Here is a 12,446-nt window from a genome sequence, read left to right as displayed (position 1 = left end):
AGTCCAACCACTTGAGGGTTTAGGTAGAGTGAGCTACTGCCCCACCTTACTCCCACTGTGAACCTCAAACTTCAGGATGAAGTGACAATACAGATACGTGGGCTCTGCAACTCTAAGGGAAAAAATAGTGGGTTTTGGTGATGTACTGCCTCCCCTTAATAACTGGTAATGTTATTGTTAGTATAATAATTATTATATGACATCCCTGCCCATTCCATGTAGCTCAGAGGGGCTAAAATTCCCACTCTGCTTGAGCCCCAGGAGTGGAGCTACATGGCTATGCCCCTAACCTCCAGAGGCACAGAGGCATAGACAGTTTGCTCACACTCTCTTCTTCTCCTTCTCTTCTCTTTTTTTGTCTCTCTCTGTTCCCCTCCTCTTCCTTCTCCCCTCCTCCTCCACTTTTCTTTTTCTTCTTCTTTAGTTCTCTCTCTCTCTCTCTCCTCTCATTGCTGGGGGTGGAGGTGCACCAATCTCATGAAGGCAGCTGGGGAATGAGTCAGGCTATTCCAGACACCACTGCCTAGCACAAGGCCCATTTACCCTCAGGTTCCTCTGTGCCAATCTGGCATAGTTGCACCTGGCAACTGAAGAGTGTGGCCAGTTGCCCAGGACAGTGATCCAGGCCCATGACGTGCCTCTCATGTGTGTTTTTCTATTTTTTCTGGAAATGGGTTAGGCATGTGGTACCATTCATTACAGTCCAGGTTCCTTTTGTGTTACAAGAGGCTCTGATTAAGTGCTTAGGATTATGATGACAAAAGCCTCTCTTTCCTTGGATCCTCCAACGTTCTCACCAGGCACTTGAAAGTGTCGACACGGTGCCTAGACACTGCATGAGCCCTTAGGAAGGAAGTGTTCTTCATTTCTTTCTGTTTCCAGATGGGGACATAGAAGTTTACATCACTGGTTAGAAGAGAAGAAAGGCCTCAGAGTTTTTGACTCCAAGGCTAGTGCTCCTGGCCCTACACCAAGCTAAGTTTCAATGAGCAATGCAGAGCCATAATGAATAGTGCTGAGGTAAGTGCATGGGCCTGCCTGCCAGTTGGCAGGCCTGACGTATGAGTTTTCCTGGGCTGCCATAACAAAATTCCATAGACTGGACAACTTAAACAACAAACATCTCTTTTCTCATATTCTGGAGGCGAGAAGTCTGATCTCAAAGTCACATAGTCTTCTCTCCGTACATATCTGTGTCCTAATGTCCTTGTGTTATAAAGACACCAGTCATATTGGATTAGGGCCCACCCTAACAGCCTAATTTTATCTTAATTACTTCTTTAAAGACCTTGTCTCCAAATACAGTCACATTTTGAGGTATTGGGGGTCAGAACATCAACATATGATTTTGAGAGGATTCAACTCCGTCTGCTTCCACCCTGTCACTCCTAGCTTTCCACTTTGGGCCAGTCCCAGACTCCAAATTTGCACCCTATGAAAACAGAATGGGGCCAGATCTCTGAGGCTCTGTTCACTCCTGATATCTTCAGTGTCTTAAGTCCTCTCATCAGAGATCTATGGCTGGGCAAGTTTCCAAGGCCCCCAAACAGACTGGAGCAGGGGCTGACTCTGTAGAGAAGAGCTGCAGCCAGAGGTACTAGGGACCCTGCATCGGGGCCCAGAAATTCGACAGCATCAGGACAGAACAGAGAGAATGGGCCAGGAAGATGGGGAGAGTAGTCACCCACTTGATATGACTCCACACCTCCGTTGAGTCCAGAACAAGGGAAGTAGATCCAGTGGTCAGGAGCCCATGCTTTAGGGTTGGACATCTGCATTGGAAAGTCCACCTAGCGACAGAAGTGGAGGACCTTGAACAGGCTACTCAATCTCTCTGGGTATCTTCCATAAAAATGAAGCTAAGAATAGCACATAATTCACAGGTTTGGTGTGAGGAATAAATGAGATAATTCTTATAAAGTTCTTAGCCGAGTGTGTGGCTTATAGTAAGTCCTTGTCGATAGCTAAGTTGGTGCTGCTGTGGTGCACCACCCAAATTGCCGTTCAGGACTAAAGCACTTGTTTTCTAGCTGCTGGGAATGCTACTTCTCAAGTGTCAACTTCCTTGACTGCTCCATCAAGTATCAGCTTTTGCAGGAATTGCCCACAGGTACCTAGAGCAACGTAGCCCCAGGTCACAGCCCCTCCGAGGGGCAGCCTCATCCAGTGACTGGTAGATGTTAGGGAGGGGAATAATGACAGTCTCTCCTCCACCATTCAGAAAGATAACTCCAGGGACGCCTGGGTGGCGCAGTCGGTTAAGCGTCCGACTTCAGCCAGGTCACGATCTCGCGGTCCGTGAGTTCGAGCCCCGCGTCAGGCTCTGGGCTGATGGCTCGGAGCCTGGAGCTTGTTTCCGATTCTGTGTCTCCCTCTCTCTCTGCCCCTCCCCTGTTCATGCTCTGTCTCTCTCTGTCCCAAAAATAAATAAACGTTGGGAAAAAAAAAAATTAAAAAAAAAAAAAAAAAGAAAGATAACTCCAAAGTTCCCCACCAGGTTGGGGGTGTCCTTGTCATGACTTCACCACAGCTCAACTTGTCCCTCTGCTCCATGCTGCTTCCTGCCCTTCCCTTGTCCAAGTATTGATCCTGAGAGAACATTTCCATGGTACAATGGAGGGAATCGCTCTGTGATCTCATTCTTTTCAACTCTACCTTCACTCACCCCATTCCAGGCCCATGGGCCTCCTTGCTGCTCCTCACACACACCAAGCTGCCTTCTCCTTACAGTGTTTGCACATGCTGTCCTCCCTGCCTGGGACACACTCCTCTCAGCCAAATGGCACACACATTCAGTACCAAATTTCAGCACCATCTCCACTATCTGGCACCTGCTAGCCTTTTTTATGCTTTATTTTTATCCATAGCACGTACTGATGTACTATGGAATACAATCCTTTATCTTCTGTATTGTCACTATCCCCTAACCAGAATGTCAGCTCTGTGAGGCCAGGAAATTTTGTCTGTTTTTATCTGGCTTGTCTGTTTACCCAGCACCTTGATCAGTGCTTGGCATGTAGTGGATACTCAATAAATATTTATTGAATGAATAAATGGATGAATGACTAACCCATATGGGAATGGGAAGTGCCACCTAAGCTGAATGTGAAAGTGAATCATGACCATGGGGGTTATTATTCTGAAGAACCTCTAGGAAACAGCGCACAGGAGTTTGACTTGTGAGTTTTCCACCTTGGACTTTTGGGTACTTTAAGGTTATAGGTTTTTTCCATGTAATTTATTTTACAGACCCTCAAAAGTCAATCAGAAACAAACTTTTTTTTTTTATTTTACAAGTGTGAGCATTTGAGGAATGTGGTGCAGGCAGAGGGCCCTGCAGCCTGGTTCCTTGGCTCGCACACATATGTAAAACCCATTCATTAAACAGGTTTTAGAGTAAACAGAAGTCTTTGCTTTTAACTCCTTTTTGAGGTAACCCTTTTCAAAGTGGGCAAGCCCTTCGTGCGATGGATAGAATTCAAGCCCAGAGTCCTTTGTGAGTGGCCCACACATGAGAAACGTTTGAGAAAGACAGTGAATGTATTTTCAATAAAATCTCTGCAGTGGCCTGGGAGATAAGATGGTATGTTCTGGTTAATACATGTGTCTGCCAAACAGAATTGATGTGAATCCCCAGACCTCCATGATCTTGTTCCAGAGGACTGGTGCATACCAAGTATGTAGAATATCAACATTCCACCAAACAGAACTGCCTTTTCCTTTTATCATTCAGGAGCCACTTGAGACACTCACAAGCCTCACAGCCACTTTGAAGCTTCTTAATTCTCAGTGATCATGCGAGTTTGAGATATGTAGGTATCACTGGCCTCTAGTTGGGAACATGTTCAGTGGTTTTTATAGTGAACTTATCAAATGAAAGTCAGTTCCTTGATAACTTGTTTTCCACATATCTTCTAATGTAGCAGTTCTCGGGGCATAAATGGTTTGGAGGAAGCCCCCTTGAAAGGAGGAAAGTCTCTGAATTATCGGGGGAACTTTTTCAATGTAAGTACTCTCACTCACCATGCAGCACAGAGATTCGGACCCTCCCACGGTTGATAACAAAGCAGGTACACTTATATCTGCATCACCAACAAGAGCACTGCTCAAGCACAGACCTTGGGCTCCACTCCCCACCCTCCACCTAATGAGAGTCCAGCAGTGGGTAAGCAGGAGGTTGCGATCAGCCTGCCTGCTCTACCTATTTGCAGTGCGATCTTAGACAGTGAACTTAACATGTTTGAGCCTTAGTTTCCTTTTTTGAAAAATGGGGCTAATCATCCCTGCACTGAGTGTCTGCATATTTTCTACATGCAGGTGGCCACAAAGCCACCTGCAGTCTCGTCTCTGCGTGTGTCTGTGTGGGTATGCACATGCACACACCAAATGGAGTCACACAAACGGCACTTCTGTGTGACCAATATCAATAAATACTCCAAAGGGCCTGCTGCCCTTCTCAGATAAAGACTACCCTTTGATATATTCCAATAATGTTTCTGTATATTTATTGAGTTCTACTCTGATCTCCAGATCATTTTCAGTTTTGCGTGTCTGACCTGCTAGGAATGGCCATTCTGAACTACAATTCAAGTTTGATTTTTCAGGGTGCTTCTCATCTTCCTACACTGTTGCTCAAGGCCAGAAAGTGTGCATATCCTTAGAAACTGAGCTCAAATGCATACAATCACTCATCTATTTAATCATTCATTTTTTTATTTTGCAAATATATGCTGAGGGCCTACTAAGCACCAAGCATTCTGCTAGGCTGCAGGATACAAGTATAGTTTCTACCTTTATGGAGTTTATGGTCTAAAGTGGAAACAAAACTGAACAAAGAAATAGTCAAATACTGTGACAATTTCATGAATGGAGTGCCATGACAGACAATGGAAGAAAAGGCTAATCTACTGACATAGGATAATAACAGGTAGTGTCTCTACGGAGGGAACATTTTAGCCAAATCCAGAAGTATGAGGAGCCAGATATGAGGGAATAGAGAGAGGGCATTTCAGGAAGAGGAAAGAATAAGTACAAAGGCCCTGAGGCAGGAAGATGTGATGGGGGGAAAAAAGACAACCTCCTAGTGACCAAGAGGTTGGGCTGGCTCCCCTGGCTTCCACAGGGGATTCCCCATTTTCTTTCCTGGTTCAAGATGGTAAGGGGCTTCTTGCCCACCCTTGCTTCTCTGTACTGAGATATCAGCTCTGGGCTGGAAGTGGCTTCCTCACTAGGCTGGAAAAAGCAAATGGAGGAGAAATGGGTGTCACCAGTGAAGCTATGTTTGAGAAAGTGCCATCTCACAAATCCCAGAACCTCCATGGTCATTGCTAGAAGACTTCGGGGTAGGAGAGAACAACGCAGGCCCATTACACTCACCCTGATAATTTGCCTACCATGGAAGTCCCTCGCTTGTCACCATTGCCAACACATGCCCTTTTCCTCACCCCAGGACACAACTGAGACCATGTTAGATATCTAAAGATTCACTTGAGTGCTACAGGGTAATAAAACGTAAAGAAACACAAAAAGTAACATGTAACCAGAAGTGACTTAATCAGTTTAGCATATGGTCTACCAGGGTGTCTCCCTTTCTAATAGCATCTACCTCCCTGTACACAGACTGTTTTTATCTCTTGCCACAAAAGAGGAGTAGAATCATAGACTCTTTGTCCAAACAGGGACTCTTTAAAGACTGAAAGAGCACTACTAATATTTAGGCTGGAGGAGTATGTAGAAATTGCCTTGGCTAACCAGGACATATGGTTACCCTCGGAAGAGCAATGTGGGGCAGAGAGAGGCAGAAGCCCTTCCCAGGCTTCAAAGGCCTGCTTTTTTGCAAATATTTCCTATTCTTTTTGTAGGCATATGATAGAATTGAATTTCCCTGATCCCTTGAGATTAGGTGTGACCAAGTGACCTGCTCCAGCTGATGGTTTATGAACACAAGGGTGGTGTTTCACTTCTGAGCACAAACAGAAAAAACAGTATATAATAGGCCATGTTTCCTTTTTTTTCTGCTTCAGTGTTACTGGAATCATGAGGTCAGAGCCTCCCTCAGCCTGAGCTCTGAGAATGATATGGAGCTAACCATCAACTGAGCTGCAATCGGCATAAGTGACTAAGTGAGGAATAAATCTTTGTTGCGATTTTTCTCTGAGATTTTGCGGTTGTTTCTTACTGCAGCATCACCCAATCCAACTGACTGATTCTACTCCCAGGTGTCAGTTCCAGGTCCCCATGATGGAGCACCTCTGTGTACAGATCCAGTCTTCCCCTAGACCCTTGCACTAGCCTGTCTTCTGGGTTGCCTGGAGCTACATTCCCCAAATGATGACAGTGGCCTTCTCAACTAGCTGTCCCAAGCCCAAATGAGAGCCCAGAGAAGAGCCATACTAAAGGATGGAGTCACGAGTTTGTAAAGGTATGGGCTTAGCAGTGAAATGAAGGAAAAAAATGATTGTTATGTGATTGAATTGTGTTCCAAAAAAATTCATATGAATTCCCAACCAGCAGACTCCAGAATGTGACTTTATTTGGAAATAAGGTTAATGCGGATGTCATTAGTTAAGATGAGGTCATTAGGGTGGGCCCTAACTCAGTGTGACTGGTGTCCTTATAAAAAGGGGAAATTTGGACACAGTGGCACGCACACAGGAAGAACACCATGTGACAATGAAGGCAGACATCAGAGCGATGATTGTACAAGCAAAGGAATTGCAAAGATTTCCAGCAAACCACCAGAAGCTAGGGGAGAGACGTGGAACAGATTCTCCCTTCCAGCCCTCAGAAGGAATTATCCCTGCCAGAATATTGACCTCAGATTTTAACCATCAGAACATTAGGACAATAAATTTCACTTGTTTAAGCCACCCACCTTGTGGTAATTTCTTACCGAAGTCTCAGGAAACTAATATAATACAAAACAATGGTGGATCTAGCAGCAGAGCTAGCAGGCAGATTTTATAATCCTTCCTGCAAGTCTCAGAGCATCTTCAATGTCCCTTGACACAGATATAGACCCAGACACAGGGACAAATAGAGACACAGATACAGGTATAGATAGACAAACAGATACAGGTATATATAGGGACACACATACAGGAGAGAGAGAGGTACAGATAGACACCCAGCTATAGGATCAGATAGAGACACACATGCAGGTACAAATACAGACACAGACAAAGGTAGATACAGGTACAGATGGAGACACAGATAGGAGTGGATATGGAGATAGAGACAAAGATACAGGTGCAGATAGAGATACAGATACAATGTAGAGAGACACAGATACAGATAAAGATAGAAACACAGATCACAATGGAGACCACTTAAGACACATACAGATAAACATAGACACTGAGGAACAGGTAGAGATACATAACCAGATACAGGTATGAAGAAAGAGAGCCCTAGAAAGAATTACATATAGAGACACAGATTCAGGAACAGGTAGACATCTGTACATAGGTCCAGATGGAGACACAGATAAAGATTCAAATAGAGACCGGACACATATATCCATATGTATGATTAGAGACACTGATACAAATATGCACAGAGAACTAGAAATAGGTAAACATACAGTAACACAGACACTGACAGATAGAGATAGAGATACAGATATACAGAAAGGCGAAAATACAGATACAGGTGGAGATAGACGCAAGGACAGATCTAGATCAAGATACATTTCCAGATAGAGATATAGATCCAGATATAGTCACATGTAAATACAGATAGAGATAGTGACCCAGATACAGGGATAAGTAGAGGCAAAAAAATGTACAGAATGAGATCAGATACCAGTACAGATAAATGCATAGAAACGGATTCGGGTTGAGACATAGGTAGAGGTATAGAGAGAGTCAAGATTCAAGTACATACAGACCCAAAAATATAGGAACAAATAGAATAGTACAGGGATAGATAGAGACACAGATACAGGTAAAGACAGAGCCAGTAACAGGTACAGATGTAGACACACATAGAGGTACAGAGACCCAGATAGGGGCACAGACAGAGAAAAAGTATAGATACAAAAGCCCAGATGTAGGTAGAGATAAAGATCCAGAAAGCATTACGGATAGAGACACAGATGAGGGTACAGTACAGGGAAAGGTACAAATTTGCAGATAGAGGCACAAATACAAGGACAGATGAAGATACTGGTACAGGCTGATAGAGACCCAGCTACAGGAACAGATGGAGATGCAGATACAGAAACAAGAGACCTCAATACAGGAAAAGAGAGATACAGATACAGGTACAGATGGAGACACAGATTTAGGAAAAGATAGATATTGACCCAGGTACCTAGGAAGACACAGATACTGGTTCTTATAGAAATGCAGATAAGTGAACAGATAGACAACCAGATACAGGTACAAATAGATACCCATTTACAGATACAGTTAGAGACACAGATACTAGTATAGATAGAGACCCACCTACAGATACAGATGGAGACCCACACACCTACTGAAAACCAGATACTGGTACTCGTAGAGATACTAAAACCGGTACAGATGGATACAGTGACTGATACTCATATAGATAGAGAAACAAGTGCACATGGAGACATACTGAAGTATGGAGAGAAGCACAGATACAGGCATAGACAGAGACACAGTTACACACATACAATTACAGATACAGATGTGGATACAAATACAGACACAAATACAAGTACAAATAGAGAAACAGTCACTGATATAAATGGAAAGACATAGGTACTTATGGGCACAGATAGAGGTAGTTAAAAAGACAGACACAGATACAATTAGACACACATATACAGATACAGGTACAGGTAGAAACCCTGCTACAGGTATGACCAGAGAGGTAGATACAGGTATGATATAGAAACAGATACACATACAGAGACATAGATACAGGTAGATACATAGACACAGATTATTTGGGTGCAGATAGAAACCCAGATACAGGTACGGGTAGAGACAAAGATTCATGAATAGAGAGAGACCAAGTACCAGTTAAAGATACAGTTTGAAGCACAGATAAAGACATGGATAAGTCTGTCAAATAGATTCAGTTTCACATAGGGACACAAATCCATGTACAAACACAAATACAGGTACAGATAAAGACATAGCTTCATGTATACAGACAGATCCAGACACAGGTACAGATAGCGACGCAGATACAGGTGCAGGTAGAAAAAAAGACAGTAGCACAAGTAGAGAGACTTATTTGCCATTACAGATAGAGACCAAGATACAATTACTTATAGGAGAAAGATACTGATACAAATAAAGACACAGGTATTGTTACAGAAATCGATACAGATGCAAAGTTACATTACAAATAGAGACAAATACCAGTACAGATAGGGACACAGATACTGTTGGATGTAGAGACACAGAAGCACTGATACTTGTCCGGTGGAGAGCCAAATGAAAGTACACATATGCAGGTATTTATAAGGACCCAGATAGAGGTACAGATTGAAACAGGGATACAGGTACCTCTCTCTGTACAGATACAAGTACAGATAGAAATACAGATCCAGATATGTTAATGACATAGATACAAGTACATACATAGTTCAGACAGAAGTAAGGATAAACCCAAATACAGGTATTGATGAAAACAAAGATAATAAGTACAGATAGAGACTCAGATACAGTGACCAAGACACAATACAATTAAAGATGGAGACCCAATTATAGGTACAGATGGACACACAGACATAGGTGCAGATAGAGAAAGAATACAGGTACACACTGAGACATAGATATATGTACAATAAGAAACACTGATTCCTATACGGATACAGACCCAGATACACTTACAAATAGAGGGACAGATACAGGTAAAGATAGAGACAAAGACACCAATACTTAGGAGACCCAAATACAGGTGTAGAGAGAAATCCATAGAGCGGCTCAGATATAGACAAAGATACTGCATACACACGTGGGTACAAATAGAAACACAGATTCAGATACAAATAGAGTCATATATACAGGTACATATAGAGATTCAGACACAGGTACAGATAGAGACACAGATACAGGTACTTATTAGATGTAGATACAAGTACCTTTTTTTTTCTTTAAGCACGAACCCAGTCCCCCACTCCCACAAATGATGCTGTCGAGTTTCCCACACTTGGGGACATCACAGGGGTCAGCACATCTGAAGTGCAATGAATAAGCCTCACCCTGGGAAAACCACCTTCGTGATCACAGTATCTCCCCTGCCAGGTAAGTATTAGATACAAGTATCTCACAGATACAGATACAGGTACAGATAGAGATACAGACACTGATATTTATAAAGACATAGATATGTAAGATAGAAACAGAGATACAGGTACAGACTGAGACACAGAAAGAAATACAAGTAGAGACACATTTAGAAGTACTCATAGAGACCCAGATACTGATAGAGCTCAGATACAGGTACAAACAGACACACATATACAGGTACAGATAAAGATACAGATACAGAGAGTGACATAGATGCAAACACAGACAGAGACAGACACAGCTACAGATATAATTCTTCCCCATCACTGACATCAAAACTCAAAGGCAGCTTTAATGGCAACTGGGAGATGTCAAGTGCTAACAGTTGCCGGTATCATCAAACAGCATTTATAAATGCCTTTTAGAATTCTTTGACAGCTATGTTTCCTCTAAAGAAGTTCTCACTGGTAATGAGAATTATAAGGACAATTGGCTTTCCCTTTTCACTTTGGCAGCCTGGCAATTCAGAGCCTATGAGACAACCCCTACTGTCAACGGTAGCCCTGATGTTCTGCATATTCATACATTTCTTTGCTTTGTTTTGATTTTCTACTGTTGTTTGTGCTTTCTCTAGGCCTGCTTCTCTATTTCTATTGTATTAGATTGCAGACATTTTTTAAGCTGTCTCAAATTTCTTTTCAAATGAAGCCAGGTGTCCATCAATGAAATGGAGGCAGCTATACAATACAGTGGTTGGAACAGACAGACCAGGGTCAAATTCCAGCTCTGCCACGTCCTCTGAGCTAAGACCCCACCCCTGTTCCCCCAGAGATGCTTCAGTTTGAAGGGAAAGGCAACCATCTGGGTAGTGGACTCTGTGTGTATGAGACTGCCGGCCTGGGCTGCCTCTCCCACACTTGCCCTTGATCCTTTGCCTGAGAAGGACTGAGGCCAACAGTACCTATGGGGAACAAAAGGCAATGATTAACAAGGCTCTGGGCAAGCCGACCCGAAGCATGAACCCAGCTCTGTAGCCAGCCACCCAACATAAAAGCCTCAGCTCTTGGCCTCAACCTCCTTTCGCCTTGCCCAGAACCTGTGTGAACTTGACCTGGGCCACAGGCCACAAGGCCAAATCCCAGGCTAATGCGGGTCTGGCTCCAGGTCCCAACTAGACCCTTCTCCCTTCCCAGCTCAGTTTCCTCACCTAGTCAGCATTGTTCATATGTTTATAAAAAGGAGAAAAAAGAGTTTCCTTTCGGTTTCTCCTTCGTACTACAGTAAGAAGTACATGTTCGGGGCGCCTGGGTGGCGCAGTCGGTTAAGCATCCGACTTCAGCCAGGTCACGATCTCGTGGTCCGGGAGTTCGAGCCCCGCGTCGGGCTCTGGGCTGATGGCTCAGAGCCTGGAGCCTGTTTCCGATTCTGTGTCTCCCTCTCTCTCTGCCCCTCCCCCGTTCATGCTCTGTCTCTCTCTGTCCCAAAAATAAATAAACGTTGAAAAAAAAATTAAAAAAAAAAAAAAAAGAAGTACATGTTCAATGTACGAAGATTTTAAAAATACAGATGACCTTCGGATGCCTGGTGGCTCAGTCCGTTAAGTGTCTGACTCTTGATTTTGGCTCAGGTCATGATCTCATGGTTTGTGGGTTCTAGCCCTGCATTAGGCTCTGCACTAACAGCACAGAGACTGCTTGGGATTCTCTGTATCTCTCTCTCTCTCTCTCTCTCTCTCTCTGACCCTCCCCTACTCTTTCTCTCTCTCTCAAAATAAATAAATAGACTTAAAAAAACAGAGATGGCCTTGTGATGAGTACTGGGTGTTGTATTTAAGTGAAGCACTGAATTCTACTCCTGAAACCAAATTGCACTGGATGTTAACTACAATTTAAATGAAACCACTCAAAAAAATACAGATGACCAAAAAGAAAACAGCGCCCAGTACTCACCCCCCAAACAGAGCCACAGTTAGTATTTTGCTGTGGGTACTTCCAGCCTTGATTCTACCGATATATATTAGTTGAATCTTGGGAAATTGTTGTTTGGGCTGGGCAAAAATGGTTGAATATCTGCTATCGCATATGGCTTATTCTAATAATACATTTAAATTTTTTTTTTTAATTTGAGTATAGTTGACACACAATGTTACATTACTTTCTGGTGTACAACATAGTGACTCAACAACTTTATATGTTGTGCTACGCTCAGCACAAGTGTAGCTTACCATCTGTCACC

At 43.2% G+C, this 12,446-nt stretch overlaps 1 pseudogene; it reads right to left on the bottom strand.

The window, feature by feature from the left end:
* Positions 1–10,080: 10,080 nt before the first annotated feature.
* On the bottom strand, positions 10,081–10,234 carry LOC123595572 (annotated as a pseudogene).
* Between the last annotated feature and the right edge of the window lie 2,212 nt (positions 10,235–12,446).

Source organism: Leopardus geoffroyi, chromosome X, assembly GCF_018350155.1.
Source record: "Leopardus geoffroyi isolate Oge1 chromosome X, O.geoffroyi_Oge1_pat1.0, whole genome shotgun sequence".
Lineage (NCBI taxonomy): Eukaryota > Metazoa > Chordata > Mammalia > Carnivora > Felidae > Leopardus > Leopardus geoffroyi.
This window is presented reverse-complemented; position numbering and strand designations above follow the sequence as displayed.